Raw genomic sequence first — 7,339 nt, 5'->3', positions numbered from 1 at the left:
CGTATTATTAATATTATTTAAATTACATAGTTATGTTTCAGTGATATATTGGGGGGGGACAAATCATATTTTTCCCAGGATGAGGGGGTCGTGTCCCCCCCGTCCCCCCCCGGGATTTCCGCCCCTGGTTCTGCACACACTTGACACATTACCAAATATTTTACATTTATGACACTGAAGGGGCTTGGCACAAAAGCTCTTACAGGGTATCTCATGAATCCTGACTTTATATGAGAAGGGAGAGACTAAATCAAAGAACAGTAACATGGATGAAGTTAACTTATTTTCTCCTTCCACCATACATGTGCACCAACCACTCCATTAATGTCTTCAGTTATATCCTCTGCCTTTATTTCCTCTGCCTTTAAATCTAAATAAGCCCACATCTTGTGACTCTCACCGACTCCACACTTTGTTCCGACACATTCCATATTTTCCTGAAGACATTAAAACCTCAACGGGATCGGTGTCCCTCCCCCGCGGGATGTTTGAGCTAATGTGCGCTAATGTGATTAGCATGAGGTTGTAAGTAACAAGAAAATGTCCCAGAACATAGACATATCGGATATTGGCAGAAAGCTTAAATTCTTGTTAATCTAACCGCACTGTCCAATTTACAGTAGCTATTACAGTGAAAGAATACCATGCTATTGTTTGAGGAGAGTGCACAGTTATGAACTTGAAAATTGATTAATAAACCAATTAGAAACATTTGGGCAGACTTGATACAACATTTTGAACAGAAACACAATGGTTCATTGGATCAGTCTAAAACTTTGCACAAGCACTGCTGCCTTCTAGTGGCCCAAATCTAAATTGCGCCTAAACTGGAACAATACTTTGTGGCCTTTTTCTTGCATTTCAAAATATTATCTTATCTTTTAACAGATTTAATGGGTTATAGTCTCCTACATTAATTTCACATTTCCACAAACTTCAGTGTTTTATTTCAAATGGTATCAAGAATATGCATATCCTTGCTTCAGGTCCTGAGCTCCAGGCAGTTAGATTTGGGAATGTCATTTTAGGCGAAAGTAGCATTGATCCAAAACCCTGTCTCTGACCAAAAACGATTCTAGTGGTTTCTTATTTTCCAACATAGCTTTACTTCGTTTCCCTTTTTCTTCGCCACTGTAACCAATTCATTCACACTCTCTATACTATTAGCTTCACTCTACTCATTAGCAGTTTCAATCAAAAACTCAGTTTCCACTATCTTCCGTTCCCCACATCCGTTCTTTCCAACCTATCTTATATTCGACATTAGTTAGCTAGCAACATTTTCGCTAACAATAACAGAACGAAACACATTTCCGATATGCACAGGAAATGTCATTTGCAGTCTTCCTCACAACATTCTCGTAACGTCTATCACTGCCACCAACAAGGGCTGGACTCTTCTTCGAAGAGGTTTAACGGCATCCGATAAATGTTGCATTACTGCCACCTACTAGACTGGAGTACAACTCCCTTATACTTTGCTTGAAAAAATAAATCTAACACAACACTCACAAAAAAAATTACAAATAAAAAATAACACCACCCTACTCCACTATTTAAATCTATTTAGTCCTACCTCAGGCCAACAGCCTGTAACTCTTCTAATGTCAAGTCTCGCACACCCAAATACCTGTCTGCAGCTGCCACCACAACCTACATTTTCTGCCACTTACATTCCATCTATGCAGTACAGTTGATAACCATTGCTATAAATGCTAAAAATCCAATCTTACTGAAACATATATCAGTTGTTGGCCTATCCTTCTGTACTGGTACAGATCTACTACTCACACCACCTCTCAGGATCCCTCCCCCTTGACCCATCTTCCTCTACTTTCGCACGGGACAGTTCTGATCCCCAGCCCCATGGGCACCACTACAATTAACACATACCACTACTTTCCCCAATGCAACACATTCCTTTGTCTCATGCCCTTCTGCACACTTCTCACACCTAGGAACCTCCCTCCTACACACTGCTGCCACATGCCCATAAGCTTGACACCTTTAACGTAATGTATTCGGCACAAAAGCTCGTACAGGACAACTTACAGTTGAAGTTGGAAGTTTAAATGCACCTTAGCCAAATACATTTAAACTCAGTTTTTCACAATTCCTTACATTTAATCCTAGTAAAAAGTCCCTGTCTTAGGTCAGTTAGGATCACCACTTTATTTTAAGAATGTGAAATGTCAGAATAATAGTAGAGAGAATTATTTATTTCAGCTTTTATTTCATTCATCACATTCCCAGTGGGTCAGAAGTTTACATACACTCAGTTAGTGTTTGGTAGCATTGCCTTTACATTGTTTAACTTGGGTCAAACGTTTTGGGTAGCCTTCCACAAGCTTCCCACAATAAGTTGGGTGAATTTTGGCCCATTCCTCCTGACAGAGCTGGTGTAACTGAGTCAGGTTTGTAGGCCTCCTTGCTCGCACACGCTTTTTCAGTTCTGCCCACAAATTTTATATGGGATTGAGGTAAGGCCTTTGTGATGACCACTCCAATAACTTGACTTTGTTGTCCTTAAGACATTTTGCCACAACTTTGGAAGTATGCTTGGGGTGATTGTCCATTTGGAAGACCCATTTGCGACCAAGCTTTAACTTCCTGACTGATGTCTTGAGATGTTGCTTCAATATATCCACATCATTTTCCTTTCCTCATGATGCCATCTATTTTGTGAAGTGCACCAGTCCCTCTTGCAGCAAAGCACCCCCACAACATGCTTCGCAGTTGGGATGGTGTTCTTCGGCTTGCAAGCATCCCCCTTTTTCCTCCAAACATAACAATGGTCATTATGACCAAACAGTTCTATTTTTGTTTCATCAGACCAGAGGACATTTCTTAAAAAAGTATGATCTTTGTCCCCATGTGCAGTTGCAAACCGTAGTCTGGCTTTTTTATGCGGTTTTGGAGTAGTGGCTTCTTCATTGCTGAGCGGCCTTTCAGGTTATGTCGAAATAGGACTTGTTTTACTGTGGATATAGATACTTTTGTACCTGTTTCCTCCAGCATCTTCACAAGGTCCTTTGCTGTTGTTCTGGGATTGATTTGCACTTTTTGCACCAAAGTATGTACAACTCTAGGAGACAGAATGCGTCTCCTTCTTGAGCGGTATGATGGCTGCGTGGTCCCATGGTGTTTATACTTGCGTACTATTGTTTGTAAAGATGAATGTGGTACCTTCAGGTGTTTGGAAATTGCTCCCAAGGATGAACCAGACTTGTGGAGGTCTACAATTTATTTTCTGAGGTCATGGCTGATTTCTTTAGATTTTCCCATGATGTCAAGCAAAGAGGCACTGAGTTTGAAGGTAGGCCTTGAAATACATCCACAGGTACACTTCCACTTGACTCAAATTATGTCAATTAGCCTATCAGAAGCTTCTAAAGCCATGACATCATTTTCTGGAATTTTCCAAGCTGTTTAAAGGCACAGTCAACTTAGTGCATGTAAACTTCTGACCCACTGGAATTGTGATACAGTGAATTATAAGTGAAATAATCTGTCTGTAAACAATTGTTGGAAAAATTACTTGTGTCATGAACAAAGTAGATGTCCTAACCGACTTGCCAAAACTATAGTTTTGTAACAAGAAATATGTGGAGTGGTTGAAAAATGAGTTTTAATGACTCCAACAAAAGCGTATGTAAACTTCTGACTTCAACTGTAAATATCCTAACATAACTTTGTCGGGCAAAGACTCTTCTGTTTCACCACTCACACCACCCTGTCTGCGTCGCACCAAACGACAAGCATCACAAACAACGGGCATCTTCGCCTTCAGTTGGTCAACTTTCACATTTACTGCTACCCCAGTAATCACTCATTTCAATGGCACCCTTTTCTTGAGAGCAAAACAATTCACATTTCTTGCCCCCATTCGTTTAATGAGGAGCGCCTTCTCCCTCTGACCAGCAGAAACACAAACAATTATCACAAGACCACTTCTGGTTACCCTCACCGATTCCACAGCCCCCAACTCTGTTTTCACCCACCATGAACCACAAATGGATCAGCGAAAAGGCAAGGGTCCACTTTTTCCAAAAACTTCACTCCTACAGTCACAGACCCATCTTTATCCTGACCCTCAGTGCAAGCCTTGGGCCCGAGAACTTCATCACACTTAACACCTCCGATACTTCAACCTCATTCACTTCCATTTCACCTCCTGTCTTCAGCTCACTGCTTACACTTTCTACCATTCTTCTTTAACAAAACATCTCCCTTTTCCTGCCATCTTCCTCCCTCTTTCTCTTAGACCTCCTCTGCCTCTCTTTTTCCCTCCATTCTTCCTCCATATTCCAAGTATACGTCTCCTTACAATAATACTGCATTTCTCCTGACATACATCTGATTCTTGCCTTTTCAAGGGACGCCATTTAACCAGCTGTCACAATCTCTGTACAATCAGCACGAACCCTTCGGGATGTAGCGCTCAACAGTGCATCCCACTTATAAAGCAGCTGCTTCGTCTTGATATTCTCCTTTATCAAAAGCTAACGAAAAGCTTTTCCATTTCAAACAAGCGCGCTCTTCCAACCATCATCCACCATCTCGCTTCATAACAGGGCTGGAGTATGGAATGCTTGTTGACATGTAGCCAGGTGGATGACCACAAAATGCTTGCGCTTTATTGCAACATGATTCTCTAGGTGGGATAAAAATAAATGCTATGTAGTTCCAGCATGTGAACTCTTAGGAAATGTGCAATTAATGATATCCTGGTTTAGTCAAATACACTGCTCATAAAAATAAAGGGAACACTTAAACAACACAATGTAACTCCAAGTCAAACACACTTCTGTGAAATCAAACTGTCCACTTAGGAAGCAACACTGATTGACAATAGATTTCACATCATGTTGTGCAAATGGAATAGACAACAGATGAAAATTATAGGCAATTAGCAAGACACCCCCAATAAAGGAGTGGTTCTGCAGGTGGGGACCACAGACCACTTCTCAGTTCCTATGCTTCCTGGCTGATGTTTTGGTCACTTTTGAATGCTGGCGGTGCTTTCACTCTAGTGGTAGCATGAGACGGAGTCTACAACCCACACAAGTGGCTCAGGTAGTGCAGCTCATCCAGGATGGCACATCAATGCGAGCTATGGCAAGAAGGTTTGCTGTGTCTGTCAGCGTAGTGTCCAGAGCATGGAGGTGCTACCAGGGGACAGGCCAGTACATCAGGAGATGTGGAGGAGGCCGTAGGAGGGCAACAACCCAGCAGCAGGACCGCTACCACCGCCTTTGTGCAAGGAGGAGCAGGAGAAGCACCGCCAGAGCCCTGCAAAATGACCTCCAGCAGGCCACAAATGTGCATGTGTCTGCTCAAACGGTCAGAAACAGACTCCATGAGGGTGGTATGAGGGCCCGACGTCCACAGGTGGGGGTTGTGCTTACAGCCCAACACCGTGCAGGACGTTTGGCATTTGCCAGAGAACACCAAGATTGGCAAATTAGCCACTGGCGCCCTGTGCTCTTCACAGATGAAAGCAGGTTCACACTGAGCACATGTGACAGACGTGACAGAGTCTGGAGACGCCGTGGAGAACGTTCTGCTGCCTGCAACATCCTCCAGTATGACCGGTTTGGTGGTGGGTCAGTCATGGTGTGGGGTGGCATTTCTTTGGGGGGCGCACAGCCCTCCATGTTCTCGCCAGAGGTAGCCTGACTGCCATTAGGTACCGAGATGAGATCCTCAGACCCCTTGTGAGACCATATGTTGGTGCGGTTGGCCCTGGGTTCCTCCTAATGCAAGACAATGCTAGACCTCATGTGGCTGGAGTGTGTCAGCAGTTCCTGCAAGAGGAAGGCATTGATGCTATGGACTGGCCCGCCCGTTCCCCAGACCTGAATCCAATTGAGCACATCTGGGACATCATGTCTCGCTCCATCCACCAACGGCACGTTGCACCACAGACTGTCCAGGAGTTGGCTGGATGCTTTAGTCCAGGTCTGGGAGGAGATCCCTCAGGAGACCATCCGCCACCTCATCAGGAGCATGCCCAGGCGTTGTAGGGAGGTCATACAGGCACGTGGAGGCCACACACACTAATGAGCCTCATTTTGACTTGTTTTAAGGACATGACATCAAAGTTGGATCAGCCTGTAGTGTGGTTTTCCACTTTAATTTTGAGTGTGACTCCAAATCCAGACCTCCATGGGTTGATACATTGGATTTCCATTGATTATTTTTGTGTGATTTTGTTGTCAGCACATTCAACTATGTAAAGAAAAAAGTATTTAGTAAGATTCTTTCATTCATTCAGATCTAGGATGTGTTATTTTAGTGTTCCCTTTATTTTTTTGAGCAGTATATTTTACCAACAGATGGTGCTGCAAGACACCTTTCTTTTTACAGTCATTGCACAAGACAACGTTTTGTTTGAATCATCTAGATCAGGGTTACCCTTGCACGACACAGCTGATTCAAATAATCAACTAATCCTCAAGCTTTGATAATTTGAATCAGCTGTGTAGTGTTAGGGCAAAAACCAAAACGTGCACCACTTTGGGGTCCCGAGGACCGAGTTTGGGAAACGCTGATATAGATGTATAGAGATCGCAACGTTGTATCTGTCACATTATGGTGTCTGTGAGAGTACGGGCAGAGTCATCTTCATTTTTAAGTAGTCAATTTCATTCTTCTACTAGCTACTTCTATGACTAAACAAACTGAAAGGATACATACTGCCACTGTGTGTTATTTGAACAGGTAAAGCCAAGGTTGGTGATTTACTGCCACTTGCAGTTATGGAATGTTTGATCACAAGTATAATTCATTGGTTGATCCTCCTGATGACCTGGATGGAATTATGTGATCCATCCTTAACCCATAGGAAGTCCCATAGAGTTGACTATTTCAAAATGGTGAAAGTCCTCAATGCCAGTGCCTATGTTAAAACAGGATTTTGGGTGCTAGAGTCCTCTATACATCTCTATGGTTTGAATTCACAAGACTATAATAGACTACATTATTTTAAAAATTAGGAAGTACAATTACACTAATGGATTGAGCAATTCTGAAAAAGCAAAATCAATCATTAAAATCTATAATTTGTGTTACCTATTTCAACTTTCGCCATTCACTTTTCACCTATACAATCACATAACATACCCTCCTAATGTACCCTAACTCCACATCCCCTTCAACACACCCTGTTACGTGTTGTCTGTTTACCAGACAACAGAAATTAGGCAGACTAGACTGAGTCCGTATAGGCACTGAAAGGCACAGACCCACTGCTTACAGTCACCTGCTAAAGTCCAGCATTGACCTGGTCTGGTCTCAGGCCACCTAAGGCCCCTGCCTCTGTTGCTGCCTCTGCCAG

The sequence above is a fragment of the Salmo salar genome, chromosome ssa22, assembly GCF_905237065.1.
Source record: "Salmo salar chromosome ssa22, Ssal_v3.1, whole genome shotgun sequence".
In the NCBI taxonomy this organism is placed as follows: domain Eukaryota; kingdom Metazoa; phylum Chordata; class Actinopteri; order Salmoniformes; family Salmonidae; genus Salmo; species Salmo salar.
The sequence above is the reverse complement of the archived record's forward strand: the minus strand, read 5'-3'. Positions refer to the sequence as shown.